Here is an 18,794-nt window from a genome sequence, read left to right on the forward strand (position 1 = left end):
CTGGCGGAAAAAATTAGAAAAACAAAGTAAAAACAAAGAAGGCCCATACTCTGTGCGCCCAGTTGGTATCAGGCTGAGTCATCCTATATAAATCAGCCACAGCACAAAAAAAATAAATAAAAAAACACTCAAAAAAAAATATTGAAGAAATCTGCAGTTCAGCTTCAGCAGCACCAGTTCCTCCATGAAGTGAGCGCTGGTTATTTTGTGCTTCGCTGTCACAAATATTATCGTTGTGGTTGTTTGTGGAATTACTCTTCATTGGTCCAGCTGGTTCATCTTTTTGTTATGATCAGTCCCGGTCAGAGAGCCTCACGGGGCTTCATGTCGTTGCTGAAACGTACGATTCCGTTGCGGGTCGTCGTGGTGTGAACGAGGTGACCTTGCTCGGGTCCCAGGTGTGCGTGGGCCTGGTGGCGGATTGCGGTTGTGGTTTTAGCAGACAGTCCTGCGGCAGACCTAAATCTCGTAAGAGTGTGGCTGCGTCTTGTAGGTCATGGATTTGGTGGGTGATCTCGCCTTGTGTCACCTGTAGCAAGCGTGGCAAACGCCAGCGGTATACTATATTGCGCTGTTGGAGGAGTGAGGTAAGGGGTTTGAGTGACCTCCGCCACACCATTGTGCTGCCGGATAGGTCATTATAGAATTCTAAGGCCATGTTCTCAAAGTGGTAGTTTGCCTTACCCCTGATTGCCTTCAAGATTGCCGCCTTGTCTGCTCCGTGCCTGAATTGAATAATCAAGTCGCTTGATGCTGTTGCAGGGGCTTAAGGTGGCTTAGGGATACGAAAAAGCCCTTCCAAGGGTGTTGCCTTTGCCTGCTTGGGTGGCAGCAAGTCCCCCATCATTCTCCTTACTAAGTGCGGCAGCTCCTCCTCAGGGACCGCGTCGGGTATCCCCCAGGCACTCCTTTTCAATGGCAGTGTATCTACTTCCCTGGGTAAAAGTTTCCGGCTTAGATAAGCCCCGGGTTGCTCGCCGCCATCTGCTCCGACTTGGCTCAGTACTACTCCCAATCAAAACATAGAAGCGTCTGTATGGACGAGAAAGCGTTTAGTTGGATCAGGAGCATAAAGTACAAGTGATTTAATGAGCGCCGTCTTGAGCTGTTGGAAGGTCTGTTCACACTCTGGAGCCCATGCTACTATCTTGGGGAGGTTTTTTTTTTTTTTTTTTTATTCTTTATTTTGGTCGTGCAGTTATGAAAATTACAAACAAGCTTTCTATAAGTCACAGCGTCATGAACATGCTGCAGTACAATATGTTTAAAACTTGAAGTGACATTTGAGGATCATGCACGTTTTTCTTTTTATATATGTTTAAACAGGCTTTAACCATCTAGTTGCAACTGAAGAGTTCCGCTAGGCATAAAATAAAGATGGGTAACATAAGATGTTAACATTGAGCTCCGTTAAATGACAAGTACAATATATTAGCTTATACTATGCGGTTGTCTACTGTGGGCTTGCTATACATTGCTATGGGCATCAGGAGGGAGATTGCCTGGTAAGTAATAAAGTGGGACACACTAAGAGCAAGGTATATCGAGTAGCCAGTGATGGCTGACATTTTGCACATGTGCACATTCAAGAAGCTAAAGATATGCATGACTTTGGTGTGTTCTATGAGTAAGCTAGTGTGACATAGTTAGCAGGTGTATTAGTATCTGATTTGTGGTAGCCAGGTCAACTGCTTATGTGCCTTATGCGTGTAGTAAAAAGATATGCTGGTGCAGTGTGCCCCTAAGTTTGAGGTGTAGTCATGTTGGATCTAAGTGGTAAGCTGTATGCAATATATCACCCTGGCTTGTTTAACATGCATATTTCGGGGCAGGCTCTGGGAGTCGTCTGCATGGCGAGCATGATACCTCGCCGCCATGAGCTAACTTGCGGTTAGCCGATGCCCAGTCTGTTGCGTTGGTGTGGCTGGGTACGATTGTCCATCTGGGCAAGGAACTGGGCAAAGTCCATTTGCAGGTGTCTTGGGTGCCATATACGTGTTGGTCCAAAGCCGCCAGGTCCGGGTACCAAGAGGGTAGAGTCCGCCGGAGTAGGCTGTTGGGTGCCATCCAGGAAAGCTTGTTGCCGGGTGCCACGTGTAACCCCTCTCTGTGGCTGTCGCGCTGCAGGTTGTGTGGACGACGGGTACGTGGTCGGGCCCGCTGTGGGAGTACCGTGCTTGTTGGCAAAATTGTTATTCCCAGGTAGGAGCAGTCGCTTTGCAGCTTTCCGGCCCTCCTCCGCCACGGACGATAATGGTTCGGCTATGTCGCCGTCTGTAACGGAGCTCCGTGTACCCCGACCGAGTACCCTCCGTTGATGGATGCTCCTAGCGCTCTCAGAGGACTCCAAGCACTGCAGACGACACCACAACCACCGCAGACTCCACAACCGCCGTAGATTAACTGGAGCCGCGCCGTCTTCCTTCCACCCTGGATCGGCTTCTGTCCTCCAGGACCGTGTGGGGAAGACCTCTCCTCTAGGAGAGCGTATCTGGAACAAGCTCTTAAAAGGGCTAAGTGATTAAGAGCTCAGGGGAATATGCAGAGCATAGCAATCCCCAGTGTGATATAGCAGTTCCCTCCAATAACGAGACACGGCTACGTATTGAGGGTCAGAAGAGGTCTGAGGTGCTGGAACACCCAGCCTGGTTTTTATTACCATTTTGAAAATACATCACACCCACAGGGCGGGACAAAACAACCAATCATACACGTACATCATTAAAACCACTCCCAGTAATTACACACAAAATCCTCCCCTATGTCTGTGATATAATTATGCTACACAAGGGATTAACATAATTATCACAGACAGTAAAAATACAGTTTTTACACAACATTCATAACTCCCAAAATATACATCACATTCGCATAAAAATACATATTCACAATCAATCCATTCAGGGGAACAACATACTCAAAAATCATACGAATTGGACCAGGGGTTCAGAAGTTAGTACAAATGTGCATTTGACCTTCTGGAAGCATGGTTTTACAGGGCCCTCTATCCTGGAGACAATGGGGGGAAGTAATTCAATTATCCAGGACTAGAGGCAGACTCCATTAACCACATGGTTGCAAAACAACATAAAACACTTTAAAATACATAAAGTCACATTTTACACATAACACACAGACATTTCACATATCCCCAGATAGCTGGGATCTGAGCGCACAAAACTACCGAATAGCGCGCAGATCCTATTCACACAGTTCAATTGCCATGGAGCTAAAGTCTTTCCCATAGTCTTTCATTATATGAATAGGCTCCATGGCATAGCCATCTGGGGTATCACCGCTCACACAGGGCCATAGTCATAAGGAAGGAGGCTGGCAAATAGGCTTCTCCACAATCCAGGGAAGCAGGGCAATTTCTCATTTAAAGGGCCAGTTACAAATAGCGATTTGTAACACATCTCCCCTTTGGGGGGAAGACTAACCAGGCACCTGACCTTCTGTCGGTCAGTGCCTCCGTTAGTCGATCCACCAACCCACAATAAACAGATGTCCGAGTAGCCCCCCCACAACATCAAAGTACAGGAACAGCCCACCCACAACACACAGTCACTGCACCTGGGTATTTGGCTGTGGTAATGAGGCCACATGCCGAGGGTACTTGAAGGGAAGAGGCCAACTGCACTCTGCCCAGATGCCAGCTCTTCTGCTGGGGTAGCCTGCAGGACATCAGGCTCTGGACCAGGGAAAAAGATAGGGCAGAGGCCGACTGCACTCTGCCCAGCTGCCAGCTCTTCTGCTGGGGTAGCCTGCAGGACATCAGGCTCTGGACCAGGGAAAAAGGTAGGGCAGAGGCCGACTGCACTCTGCCCAGCTGCCAGCTCTTCTGCTGGGGTAGCCTGCAGGACATCAGGCTCTGGACCAGGGACAAAGGTAGGGCAGAGGCCGACTGCACTCTGCCCAGCTGCCAGCTCTTCGGCTGGGGTAGCCTGCGGGACATCCGGCTCTGAACCAGGGACAAAGGTAGGGCAGAGGCCGACTGCACTCTGCCCAGCTGCCAGCTCGTCTGCTGGGATGCTTGGGACATAGTCCGGCTCAGTAGCCAAGGGAACATGGACGACAGTAGGGGTTAACATTGCCTCTGTTAACTCTGGTGCCACGCTAGGAGTTACCTGGGGAGGGGAATTTGTACTTACCCCCTCCTCTGGGTGTCCCGGTGAGGGTAGTTGGGGATCTGGAAAGGCTGTCCAGCATTCCTGTAGGTCAGGCACAGAGACCACGGTCCCATCTGCGCCGTCTGGGGGATTGGTGTCTCCCCTTGTTAGGGTAAGCTGCCGCTGGGGAGAGGGTGTGCTGTGCTCCTTTCCCGGAAACACAGGCTGCCGCTGGAGAGGGAGACCGCCTGTCTCCACTCCCGTAACATTGTCCTGTTGCTGTAGAGAGGGACCAACTGTCTCTGCTCTCTGTAGGACACACTGCTGCTGGGGGGGAAGGTCGGCACCTTCGGCCCCCTGGGGTACACACTGCCGCTGGAGAGGGAGACCGCCTGTCTCCACTCCCTTACCATTGTCCTGTTGCTGTAGAGAGGGACCAACTGTCTCTGCTCTCTGTAGGACACACTGCTGCTGGGGGGGAAGGACGGCACCTTCGGCTCCCTGACACTCACTCTGGGGTTGGGGATCTTCCCAGTAAACCTCTACGATATCCTTCCAGCTGAAGGGCTCTAGACCTGGTTCTGCTTGTCGGGTAGGTTGGGGCTGCACGGAGCTGAGCAGGTGTAGGTAGTCTTGCTCCAGCTCCCACTCCCTTGTTACCAGGTGGGTCATGTCTTCTCTCACCTCGCGTTCGTCAGCCCAGACATACATGCCCATCCGGTAGTCGTAGATGTCCCAAAACCTAGACTCCTCCGTGCTGCCGAAATCAAGATCCTCCTCCATGGCATCCTGAAGTAGACCAGGACCATCATAATCATCCCCCTCCGGTAGGTCGTGCTCGGCCGTCCAGGGAGTAAGTCGAATGGTATGCCACCAGAGGGCCTGGTATGCATTGTCTAGCCCGATCTCTCGCCATACCAGGGTCTCCAGTCTTGCCACCCACTCATCTAGGGGCTGCTCCCCCAATAGACATATTCGCATTGCCACACGCTTCTGTAGCCGCTGCTCATCACTGGGGAGGCCCTCACCTCGCCGCCACTGGGCCTCTTCCAGGGCATCATACCAGAGTTCCCTTCTGGCTGCATCCCTGTAATCTGCGGCCTCCTTCTCCTCCTCATCATGGAACGCTGTCCGCAAACCAGCTGATTCCATCCTGTTGTAGCCAGGGGCGCTGCCCAATGGCTAGCGTTGCCCTCAATTGTAACTCCAAACGTTACCAGTGTCTCTGAGCTGCTTCTCCTCGCACTAGGACGCCATCCCACCGCTGCCACCAATGTAACGGAGCTCCGTGTACCCCGACCGAGTACCCTCCGTTGATGGATGCTCCTAGCGCTCTCAGAGGACTCCAAGCACTGCAGACGACACCACAACCACCGCAGACTCCACAACCGCCGTAGATTAACTGGAGCCGCGCCGTCTTCCTTCCACCCTGGATCGGCTTCTGTCCTCCAGGACCGTGTGGGGAAGACCTCTCCTCCAGGAGAGCGTATCTGGAACAAGCTCTTAAAAGGGCTAAGTGATTAAGAGCTCAGGGGAATATGCAGAGCATAGCAATCCCCAGTGTGATATAGCAGTTCCCTCCAATAACGAGACACGGCTACGTATTGAGGGTCAGAAGAGGTCTGAGGTGCTGGAACACCCAGCCTGGTTTTTATTACCATTTTGAAAATACATCACACCCACAGGGCGGGACAAAACAACCAATCATACACGTACATCATTAAAACCACTCCCAGTAATTACACACAAAATCCTCCCCTATGTCTGTGATATAATTATGCTACACAAGGGATTAACATAATTATCACAGACAGTAAAAATACAGTTTTTACACAACATTCATAACTCCCAAAATATACATCACATTCGCATAAAAATACATATTCACAATCAATCCATTCAGGGGAACAACATACTCAAAAATCATACGAATTGGACCAGGGGTTCAGAAGTTAGTACAAATGTGCATTTGACCTTCTGGAAGCATGGTTTTACAGGGCCCTCTATCCTGGAGACAATGGGGGGAAGTAATTCAATTATCCAGGACTAGAGGCAGACTCCATTAACCACATGGTTGCAAAACAACATAAAACACTTTAAAATACATAAAGTCACATTTTACACATAACACACAGACATTTCACATATCCCCAGATAGCTGGGATCTGAGCGCACAAAACTACCGAATAGCGCGCAGATCCTATTCACACAGTTCAATTGCCATGGAGCTAAAGTCTTTCCCATAGTCTTTCATTATATGAATAGGCTCCATGGCATAGCCATCTGGGGTATCACCGCTCACACAGGGCCATAGTCATAAGGAAGGAGGCTGGCAAATAGGCTTCTCCACAATCCAGGGAAGCAGGGCAATTTCTCATTTAAAGGGCCAGTTACAAATAGCGATTTGTAACACCGTCTTTGCTCGCCATTGGCTTGGCTCGTTGGTGGGGTGGGTAAGAGCTCTTGTGGTGGGCTGCGATGTAGGGTTTGGAAGACGCAGACTCCCTCAACCCCTTGAGTCTCCGTTCGACAGCCTCGTTGTTTGCTGTGGGCTCAATGAGGGAATAGCCTTTCTCTTCGGCCTCGTGGCACTTGGCGTCCGCCATCTTGTGCGCTGCACCCAGGCCCCCGATCGGGGTGGCGATGTTGTTAGGCCTGGACTGCATAGCCACTGGGTGAGGACCGGGATCACCCCCACCGGTCCATAGGGGGGGGGACAGGGCCGGGTCCGCCCGGTACTGGGCCTCAGGTTGGGTGCCGTCAGGCAGGATAGTGGGGCAGCGGCCGTCCACCCCACTCACCGCCGGCAAGGGCCTCGACTGAGACGACAAAGACCTCACCTCCAGGGGACTGAAACTCGAGGAGCCGGCCTCGCCCTGGATCCAGCGTCCCCTTAGCACTGAGGACCACTGCTGTCGATCTATGGGTAGTTTGTTTTCCATGTTTATTTGCTTTAGGATTTAGTGAGTTGCAGGAGCCGGTCTCACATGCAACCGTCCAGCTCGGCGGTCCGGTCCCGCCCTTGGGGAGGTTTTTATGTGTTAGATCCGTGAGAGGTTTAGCTAGGGTGCTGTAATTAGCTACAAATTTCCTGTAGTACCCTGCGGTACCCAGGAATGCGAGGACCTGGGTTTTAGTGCGGGGGGTTGGACACTTGGCGACTGCCTCTATTTTAGCGGGTTCTGGTTTCTGTAGCAGGCTCCCGACTCTGTGCCCTAAGTATTGAACTTCTGCCATTCCTATATGGCACTTACTGGGCTTTAGGGTCAGTCCGGCCTCCCTAATCCGGTCTAGTCCGGCTCCTATGTGGGTCAGGTGTTCGGCCCAGCAGCAGCTAAAAATGGGTATATCATCCAAGTAGGCGCAGGCATACTCCTGAAACCCATCCAGTAGCCGATCTACCATCCTCTGAAAGTTAGCCGGGGCATTCTTCATCCCGAATGGCATGACCTAAAACTGATACAGGCCAAACAGGGTGACAAATGCCGACTTGGGGATGGCGTCCTCGGCTATTGGAATTTGCCAGTACCCCTTGCACAGATCTATTGCGGTGAGGTACTGGCCTCTGGCCATTTTGTCTAGGATCTCGTCTATCCTGGGCATAGGGTAGGCGTCTGAGGTTGTTTTATCATTTAGCCTCCGGTAGTCCACACAGAAACGGGTCGTGCCGTCCCGTTTCGGTACTAGTACTACCGGGGAGGCATAGGGGCTGTCAGAGTGTTCTATCACCCTGAACTGCAGCATTTCCATATTTTCTTTAACTGCTTCGGGTATGCGATAGGCGGTTTGGCGAAGGGGGGGTCTGGTCTAGGGTTTCAACTTTGTGAGTGGTTAACGGAGTGTACCCAGGTGGGTTGGGAAACGTGGCCCCCTTGTCCTGGATTAGTCTTTGGACCTGCGTTCGCTCCTGGGGGTCTAACCGTTCTCCTAACTGTGCTTATCCCAGGTCTCCGCTCTGGCCCTCTTGGTCTAGGAGATCTGGGAGTGGCAAATTATCATAATCTTCAGTGGCAGGTGCACAGATCGCAGTTACCTCTTCCGTGCGCTCGTGGTATGGCTTGAGCATGTTCACATGGAGCATGCACTTGCCTCCCGTGCCTGTGACCGGACCGATCACAAAGGTGGTATCACAAACCTGCTCTACCACCTTGTATGGGCCCTGCCAGGAAGCCTGCAGCTTGTCCTTGTTTAGCCAAATTAGCACCTTTTGCCCCACCTTAAAGCTGCGGTACCTGGCTCCCGTATCGTACCATCTGCGCTTCCTGTGTTGGGCCGCCTGGAGGTTGTCTAGTACGTTCTGGGTCAGCATCTCCAGGCGGTCCCTAAACTCTAGCACATAGGGTACGATGGGGGTGCCGCTAACAGTCTCGTCTCCCTCCCAGTGTTCCCTAATTAAATCTAGGGGGCCACTCACTCTCCTCCCAAATAATAGTTTGAAAGGAGAGAACCCGTTGTATTCCTGAGGTACTTCCCTATAGGCAAACATCAAGTGGGGTAGGAACCTTTCCAAGTCTGAGTGTCTATGAACGTACGGATCATCTGTTTAAGTGTTCCATTAAACCGTTCACAGAGCCCATTGGACAGATCGTCTCGTATTTGGGGGAATTGGATTGTATGCTGATTGCCAGGAGTGTAAGTGTTCGTGTGTTTCAAATTCGGGAGATTGGGGAATTCAAGTGTGTGCAGTTCGGCTGTTTCCAGGATTTGTGTAGTTTGCAGTTCGGGAGATTGGTGCTTGCAGTAGCTGCTGGTCTATCTGGAAGGGGATTATCGCCTAAACGGTTTTTATCCTCTTGTGAGCGAAACGGTCCGTTACACACTCTTAAGCAAATGCTCACAGCGTTCACAGAGTCCTACGGTCAATGGGAGAAATTTCTACCTCATCTCCTGTTTGCCTACCGGGAAGTGCCTCAGGCATCCACCGGGTTCTCCCCCTTCGAACTCCTATACGGGAGAAAAGTCCGGGGACCCCTGGACCTCATACGGGAGCACTGGGAGGGCAACACAGGAGAGGAAGGGATTAGCGATTAGCTTTTCATGTGAACATGTTGAAACCGTACTTCGATCGCTCCGAGGACGTGGCCACTATATGTGCCCCGTCCACTGATGATAGTGAAGGACTCCCCTTACCCGACCTACTGGCAGCTAACCAAGGTACCTTAGAACAGGTCGGGTTGGGGGAGAAACTAGACCCCACTCAGCAGGCAGACGCAAAACTGCTGTGGGAATACAGTGGGTTATTCTCAGTCCTACACGGGTACACCTCCGCCACAGTGCACAGGGTGGAGACGCAGGGGGAGACCCCATTATGGCAACAGCCGTACCGTTTCCCGGCAGCAGTATGGACTAGCATGTGGAAGGAAATCCAAGAAATGTTAGAATTAGGGGTTATTGAGGCTTTCTCAAAGTCCCTGGGCATCTCCAGTGGTTTTAGTACCGAAGCGAGAAGGTACGGCTCGCTTCTGTATTGATTACCGGAAACTGAACAACCGGACTATCACTGGCGCATACCCCATGCCACGGATCGACGAATTGCGCGATCACATGGCCAGTGGCCACTTTCTAACTACCCTGGACCTGTGCAAAGGATATTGGCAAATTCCGCTGGACCCGGCCGCCATCCCTAAGTCGGCATTCGTCACCCCATTCGGGCTATACCAATTTCGGGTTATGCCGTTTGGGATGAAGAATGCCCCAGCTACGTTTCAAAGGATGGCGGACCGACTTCTGGAAGGAATGCAGGACTTCGCATATGCCTACCTAGATGATATTGCCATCTATAGCGGCACACCGGTTGCACTTGGCTACGGTATTTGGGAAGTTACAAGCAGCCGGCCTCACCCTGAAACCCGAGAAATGCCATGTGGGTATGGCAGAGGTTCAATACCTAGGGCATAGAGTAGGGTCTGGGAAACAGCGACCCGAACCAGCCAAAGTAGAGGCCGTAGCCAATTGGCCCCAGCCCCGCACCAAGACGCAGGTATTGGCCTTCCTAGGCACAGCAGGGAATTATAGAAAGTTCGTCCCTGAGTATAGCACCCTAGCAAAACCCCTCACCGATCTGACCAAAAAGTCCCTACCCAAGCAGGTAGCGTGGTCCCTGGAGTGTGCAACGGCGTACAAGAGACTTAAAACGGCTTTGAACGAAGCTCCAGTATTGGCAGCCCCAGACCCTAATAAAACATTCCTCGTTCATACAGATGCATTCATGTTTGGGCTGGGAGCCGTGCTGAGCCAAGTGGGGGAAGATGGCATGGAACACCCGGTGGCATATCTCAGCCGTAAGTTACTACCTTGGGAGGTCAGCTATGCCACCGTGGAAAAAGAATGCCTGGCGCTAGTATGGGCCTTAAAGAAACTCTAACCGTATGGCCGTGCTTTTACCCTTCTTACTGACCACAATCCCCTCATTTGGCTCAACCGAGTCTCTGGAGACAATCCCCGGTTGCTGCCCTGGAGTTTAGCGTTGCAGCCCTACAATTTTACACTGCAATACCGCCTGGGCAAGCAGAACGGCAATGCGGATGGGCTTTCCCGCCAAACAGACTTGGATGTTTAATTATACTACCCGGACATCCCCTAGCCAACCCGGCAGGGTCTTGGCGGGTATGCCGACCCATGGAACTAAGGGGGAGTATTGTGAAGAAAATAGACTTCTGTTTAATATTTTCTTCTTTGTTCTGGCTTTTTCCTACAAGTATTGCATGTATATTGAATATTGGTTCGGTAGTTTGAAACTACCGAACACCCTCCTGGCTCATTAACTTCAAAAGAACCGACTATTAAGTTCTCCCTGGGCGGCCGCTGTTCGTATAGCCGAACGCCACGTGGAATAGAAAACGGCGGCCATCTTGTTCGCACGAGGGGAGTCAGTGGGACTTGGTCGTCGAGTGTCTGGAACTAAAATCGGACACTCAACCTCACGAACCACCGCTGAAACTACCGAACGCCTGCTTCCTTTAGTTACCGAACAGCCAGGAGAGCGCCATTCGGTAGTTTTGTTCGTACGGACAAGGGGAGCAATCGCTCTTATGAGTCAGGAGGATCCATTCGGTACTTTGTTTGTTTGTTTACCTTTTTCAGAATTGACCAACCGCACAAGCTGAATTCGTGGAACTGTTTTGGGCAGGAGCCTCGTGTGTGGTCGGTGAAATGTGACTTCCATACTTTTTAAGAACCCCTGAACCGATCTGGGTGAAATTTGGATATGTTTGTCCCCCAGATCGGGACTATCAGGGGATATGTAATTTGTGGGGATACCTAGTGGGGAAAGGGGTGTTCCAACTTTTTGGAAAATTGTGTGCCCTCTGCCTGGAGATAATTGATTTACTCCTTAACTTATCTCAATATCTCCCAGGCAGAGGGAAGGCGGGTATTACTGTAAAACTGTATGGTTATTGATTATTGTCTTTGTTTGCTGTGGAGGTCCTCTTGCAGGACGATTTCTCATAAAAGCCAGTGTGTTTTCAATAAAATTCATTCCTGTTAACCCCTGCATGAAGTCTAGGCTCATGTTTGGGGAATATTCTATTTGCTGGGGAGAATCGTCTTGTAAGCTGCATTCATATACACTATTCCTCTACTCCCTGCTGCAGCTATAATCACTTATGCTCAGCTATTGGGAAAGGAATAGAAGACCGCAGTACCATAACCACTGCAGGTCTTAACAAGCAGTTTCTAAGGTGACTCGTGCACTTCCTTGTGGCCTGTTGCAGCCTCTTTCTGTTCCTGAGATGCCATGGTCCCACTTATCCATGGACTTTATTGTTGAGCTTCCTAGCTCTGCTGGGTTCACTACTATTCTCATGGTTGTAGACCGATTTTCTAAGATGGCTCACTTCATTCCTCTCAAGAAGTTGCCATCTTCGCAAGAATTGGTCCTAATTTTCATACGTGAAATTGTCCGTTTGCATGGCATCCCTCACAATATTGTGTCTGATAGGGGCTCTCAGTTTGTGTCCAGGTTCTGGAGGGCATTCAGTAAACAATTGGGGATTGATCTCTCCTTCTCCTCCTCCTACCATCCACAGACCAATGGTACAGCTGAGAGGGCTAACCAGTCATCAGAAGTTTATTTGCGTTGTTTTATTAATAGCACACAGGACAATTGGTCCGAACTACTCCTGTGGGCCGAGTTCGCTAGAAACAATGCTGTTCATGACTCCTCTGGGCACAGTCCATTTGTTGTCAATAATGGTAGGCATCCTACGGTTCTCCCTGCGGTATTTTCTGATACTGCCATTCCTGCTCTGGATGAGCGTCTGGCCTCCATTCGGGATACCTGGGTTAAGGTTCAAACTGCTCTAGGGGCTGCTGCTGAACGCTTCAAACATTTTGCTGATAAGCATAGGAGTGCCAACCCGGTGTACCAAGTGGGGGACTGGGTTTGGTTGTCATCTCGCAACATCTAGCTTAAGGTCCCTAGCATGAAGTTTGCCCTCAGATTACTTGGTCCTTATAAAGAGCTTCGTAGGATCAATCCTGTGTCTTACTCTCTGGCTCTTCCTGCATCTTTAGGGGTTCCCAACACTTTTCATGTGTCCTTACTCAAACCTCTTGTTTGCAATAGATATACTGTTCCTTGTGTTCCTCCCCCTCCGATGGTGGTGGGTGGTCAGGAGTATGAGGTATCTTCTATTGTGGATTCTAGGTTTTCTCGGGGCACTTTACAGTACTTGGTTGTTTGGAAAGGTTACGGTCATGCTGATCGTTCTTGGGTTTCGGCTCCTGACCTGCGTGCGGGCCGTAAGATCTGCGCTTTTCACGCCAAATTTCCTCTCAAGCCTGGTCCTGCCCGCCCGGTGGGCGTTCTTCAGGTGGGGGGTAATGTCACGTATTCATCCGCTTATAAAAATGTGGTTAATGACATTTACTGTCCACACAGGAAAAGTTGTGCTGAGCAGCAACCTAATCCACAGAAGGGTTAATGCTGAGCAGCAATTATGCAAATAGAAACCTGGTATCTGACTTTGGGGTCCAAGGCCGGTTACAGCCTATCAGATCTAGAGGAGGGGTATTTAGGCCCAGTCGTGGTTTCCCTTGTGGTTGTCCGAGAGCGCATTCCTGTTTATAGTTTTCTACCTGGTTTTTGACTTTGTTTATTGACTTCTCTATATTCTGTTATCCTGACTCCTGGCTTTCCTCATCGCTGCATCCCTTTCTGTGTTCCCTGACCTCGGCTAGTATTTTGACTATTCTATGTACGTTAAATCCGGCCATTCTAAGGACCGGTAATACGTTACTTATTCGTCATCCGTGCTATCCAGTTCTACGTGCTGGATCATACAGTAATCCTGACACTTGGTCAGTCAAGGAAATTGGAGAATCTGCAAATTTCAAGGAGTTAAAAGTCGTGCTGTTCGCCCTTCATCACTTCAGACCGAAGGAGTAGGAATTCAATCGGCCAATTGTACAATGGTTTCATATGTCCACCGACAAGGAGGAACCAGAGTAAGAGCTCTTTATCTCCTGTGCGCAGAAATCATGCAGTGGGTGCAAAGATATCTAGAAGATATTTCAACAGTTCACATGAGAGGGATCGACAATGTCATAGCCGACGATCTCAGCAGGGGAAAGTGGGATCAGAAAAAATGGTCCTTAAATCCAAGTATTTTCGACAGTCTGAAAAGAAAATTTGGAGTTCCAGACATAGACCTGATGGCAAGAAGTACAAACAACAAGGTTCCCCAATTCACCTCCCTGTTCAGAGCAGATCACCCTCAGTGGATAGACGGACTATCAGTGTAGTGGAACTTCAGGCTGGCCTACATCTTTCTTCCACTGAAGCTAATTCCAAAGATTCTTTAGAAAATAAGAGCAGACAGAGCTGTGATCCTGGCTATTATTCTGTACCGGCCAAACAGGGTTTGGTTCTCGGCTTTAAAGAAGATGGCCTCCACACATTGGGAACTTCCAATCTCGAACGATCTCATAGTGAACAGGAATCTACCACTAGCAATTCTGAAGATGTTCAGGTTGACGGCCTGGCTACTGCTAGGTTAGTTCTTCGTCATCAAGGTCTGCAAGAAGACAGAATTGCTATTTTGCGTCGGTCAACTAGACATTCTACTTCAAATATACGTTCGTATATGGGTCAGGTTTCTTCTTTGGTGTAAGGCACACCATTGCCTGTGTGTTCATTCTTCTCTAGGCACCATTCTTCACTTTCTCCAGGATGTTTTTTCTGCAGGTTTAGGTGAATCTACTCTCAAAGTTCAGATCTCAGCCTTAAGTTTCTTCATGATTAATCAGAAGATTTTTTAAATCTATCAGGCTCAGACGTCCTCCTTGGTTTTACAGGCTCTTTGTGAACCCCCTTTCGAGCCTTTGGAAGATTTTCCCCTAAAAGTTTTGTCCCTTAAAGTTGCCTGGCCATCATATCGGCTATTAGAGTCAGGCGCTTTCTACCTCAGATGAATTTACAGTGTTCCACAAGGACAAGGTTGTTCTTCACCCTAAACCTTCCTTTTTACCAAAGGTTTTGTCCTCAAAGACAGTGAATCAACTGATTGTTTTGCCTTTGTTTTGTTGTAATGCCTCCTCTCCTCAGAAGCGTAAATGCCATAACTTGGATGTTAGAAGAGCATTGCAAATTTATTTTTCTAAGACTACGGAGTACAGGAATTCTGACCATCTGTTTGTTAACTTCCAGGGAAAATTCAAGGGAAAGAAGCTTCCCGCAATTCTTTGTTTCGTTGGCTCATACAAGCTATTAGATTGACAATCACAAAAAAATAAATTCAGCAAGGAAGCAAATTGATAATAGTCCAAAAGCAGCTGGAACACCAATACGGAGTTTCTCTTTTCCGATCAGAAAATTGGATAAAAACAGGGCGCTTCAGTAATCCTTGACAAGGTATATGTGAAGAGAACCAGAGAAGGAATAATAGTGTAGTATTTAAAACTGTAGTGGTGATAAATAAAATAAAAGATGTGCACTCACACTTTCCTGGAGCTTCAATACAGCTCCAGTGTATGCGCCTGGGCGGAATAATCCCCTCCTATGGATCAAGTGCAGAGGCAATTCTTCAAGTTATAGATGTGGTAGGGGGTATCCTCATAAAAAACAAACAAATAAAAATCGTATATGGTGAAGTATGTAGAGCTATGAAGCAAGGGTAGGTAAAAACTATAAAATGTGCACTCACGTGTAATGGAGCCGTAAAACCTGGCTCCTCTGACAGCGCTTGAAGTGGTATGATCCCCACTCAAGGACACAGGTGTAAAAGCAAATTCTTCCCTCTGTGTATATGTGTAGATAAACAAATAGAACCACAATAGTGTACACCGTAAAAAAGGAGTGTTTTCTTGCTACTTACTGGGTTAGGTTTGCCTTAGTAGCCTTTTATAGGTCAAGGGGGAGGGATTTGCTCAATATATTTATCGTTTTAGATGCTTGTCCCACAGGAAAGGGCAAACCTTCAGGTACTGCCACCATAGTAAAGGACCACTATGGGCACACAGACCACTTCAGCTTAATGAAGTGTTTTGGGTGCCAGGTCCATCTAGGATTAACCCTGCCTGCTGTAAACATAGTAGTTTCAGAGAAACTGCTATGTTTACAAATGGGTTAATCCAGCCTCCAGTGGCTGTCTCATTGACAGCCGCTAGAGGCGTTTCCACGCTTCTCACTGTGATTTTCACAGTGAGAAGACGCCAGCGTCCATAGGAAATCATTGAGAATGCTTTCCTATGGACTGGCTGAATGCGCGCGCTGTTCTTGCTGCGCATGCGCATTCAGCCGATGACGGCCAAACGAGGAGGAGAATCCCCAGCGCCGAGGGAGCCCAGCGCTGGAGAAAGGTGAGTTTTTAACCCCCTTCTGCCCGGCGGGAGTGGGACCCTGAGGGTGGGGGCACCCTCAGGGCACTATAGTGCCAGGAAAACTAGTATGTTTTCCTGGCACTATAGTAGTCCTTCAAGAAATTTTTTTTACGGTAAGTAAAAATTTCTGTTTTCCCCATAGGAAAGCATTCATCAATGCTGTCCTATGGGGAAAAAAAATCTGACGCTGGAGGTCCTCATGCAGAGTGTGAGGATGTTCAGCTTCAGATAACGGATCAAGTCAGTTTCAATTCCGGAAGCCCTCTAGTGGCTGTCTGGTAGACAGCCACTGAGGGTAGACTTAATGCTGGAATGTAAACATTACAGTTCTCTGAATTTGCAGCACTAATTGCGAAAGTGACACAGCACCCAGACCACTTCAATGAGCTGAAGTGACCTGGGTGCCTACAGTGTCCCTTTAATGACACCAGACTGGGCACCAGCAAACAAACCTGGGTCCGTGAAATTGCAACAGTTTGAATGGTAGATTTTGAGGAGTTACAAAGTTGTATATTTAAACCATAGCTAAACTTAAAGTGCAAAGTGAATTTCATGCAGGCAAGCTGCGTTTATCTGCTGTACCAGACTTCTCCACCCTCCACAGCCCAAGCCTATATCTATCTATCCATCTATATCTAGTTCTATCTACACTCTCACTCACTCTCGCTAAAACACTTCTCTAAGACTTATTTTGAATTCTGCTATTCTGGTGTAAAATTTGTATCGGTTTACTTTTAATTCCTGATAAGTCAGATTTAAATTAGGAAAAGGGATATATTGCGTTTGAGGTTACAATGCAAATGCACCCTCCTCATACCAAAAAAAGGCTCTTTAGCAAACATGTGTAATTAAAAATTAGCATACAGTGTCGGTTTAATTGTCATGATTTGCAAAATATGAGTGTGTACACAATTTTACCACAGCAGTGAACTGCTCAAATTACAAAGCACTCCTTTTGCAAGCAGTATAAAAAAATAAACTGTACTTATGCAGCCACGTAGCAATCACATGCCATGCCGTTCACATCACTCATTATCTTGTTATATAAAATCAATCTGTTCGTTTCTTGCATAAAACAGTTTTTTGTTTTTTTTTAAGTTTGCTAAGACTGGCGAAAAAACTCCCCTCCTCCCGCTACTCAACTACGTTACTGAGATTCATTTTTCTCCTCCCCTGTCTCCCATTTCCTATTGCTCCAAAACGTTACTAAATAGAACTGCAGCTGCGTATGTTTCCTGTTTACTTGGTGCCTACATTACGGCGGGGACAACTCCTGCTGAACTGAAAGAATATCCTATTATACCCTCTCGCCAATTGTGAGTATGCGATTTGTATATCAAAGATGATTAATCGATCCGATATGTTGCATTAAAATTCTGGGAGCACCATTTTTGCCTTCATATAATCCCCCCAAAAATGAATGCATTTCTTTTATTTTCAAGAGCGCATTGCAATTTGTAGATTCACATTTGTAATGTTTGATAAACTATGTGGTGTTTGCATTGTTTGATAACTTTTATACGATGACTTTTAAAAATCTTTGTCGTTAGAAAACAAATGCAACGCTTCGTTTACACATTCAACGTTTGGGTTATCAATGAAATGGAACCTGAACTAGCTACTGCTGTCTATTATAGTTAAATTGTTTCTCATGAGAACTAAAAAACTTTAATATTAAAAAAATGATTATTAAGCAAATGTTCCATCTCTTAGTATCATGAAAGCCTGTTGGAAACGTTACTAAAACTTTAGAACAACATCTAAAGCTACTCTTCTTTTTTTGTTTGTTTAGATAGAATTAAAAAATAAATAAATATAAATATATATACTAAATGTTGCTATTTCCTCATGAATTAGTGACATATAATTAAAAAATCATACACTAGGACTGTCGGCCCGTCCGAATTGGGAACCAGTAAGACATTTCAAAAGGACCACTATAGTCCGCATATAAAAGCAAGAAAGACAGGTTCCCTAGCCTTCTTTCTTGCCTTCATATTAATTTGTCATTAAAAAAATAAAAATCAGAATGCTTTTTTAAATATAAATTTACCTCTGTTACAGCGCCGAGATCCTCAGCAGGCTGTGCCCCTTTTTTGTCAAAATGACGAAATAGCAGGGCTCAGACGCTTCTTAGAGAAGTGTCATAGCGATCTGGTGCACATGCGCAGCTTCATGCTCCACCAATCGGGTTCTTCATAGAGCAGCATTGAATGCCGCCCTATGAATGAACACTGAGCGCTCTACCGCGTAAGTGCGCGGTATGAGTGTTCGCGAGCTGACTGACAGCTCAGCTCGTTGCCTACGCCCGCCCCCTCCTACCGCAACCCTCCTAAGCCAAAAGTTTGTATGTAAAACACTAGATATAGAGATATCTCTATATATAGTGTTTGTATACAAACACACATTGTAAATACATATTGTTAACGGTGGGCGTTCTATGCCGTCCATGGGGACCCGGCTCTAAACGCCGGCGGGCGGCATAGAATGCGATTGCGGTATGTGGACTCACCTGGGCCCCTCGGGCTTCCTCTTCGGCCCCCCGGGCCATGTGATCGCGAGGACCTCACCGCATAGCCGTCCATGTCAGTGCCAGCAGGGGGAGTGCCTGTAATGACAAGTACTACCCCTGCTGCCTGATAATAGTAAAATAAAAGATTTAATAACAGTTGAAAATAAAATATATATTTAGAGCATATATATATACGGCATATATATATATATATATATATACACACACACACACTGTCTAAGTGTATTTTAATATATATATATATATATATATATATTATAAATATCAAAATACACGTTCAATGATATTGATTAAATATATATATTATAAAATTAATATTTAAACACGTT

At 47.7% G+C, this 18,794-nt stretch overlaps 1 protein-coding gene across 1 annotated transcript in view; it reads left to right on the forward strand.

Annotated features, from left to right (window-relative positions):
• The first annotated feature begins 17,143 nt into the window (after positions 1 to 17,143).
• The window catches only part of LIMD1 (LIM domain containing 1), a 331,045-nt gene continuing 329,394 nt past the window's right edge, over positions 17,144 to 18,794 (forward strand). The window contains exon 1 of the mRNA XM_063450621.1: positions 17,144 to 17,248. The gene's annotated coding sequence lies outside the window, so the exon portion shown is untranslated. The remainder of the gene's footprint in view (positions 17,249 to 18,794) is intronic.

This window comes from Pelobates fuscus, chromosome 4, assembly GCF_036172605.1.
Source record: "Pelobates fuscus isolate aPelFus1 chromosome 4, aPelFus1.pri, whole genome shotgun sequence".
Taxonomy (NCBI): Eukaryota; Metazoa; Chordata; class Amphibia; order Anura; family Pelobatidae; genus Pelobates; species Pelobates fuscus.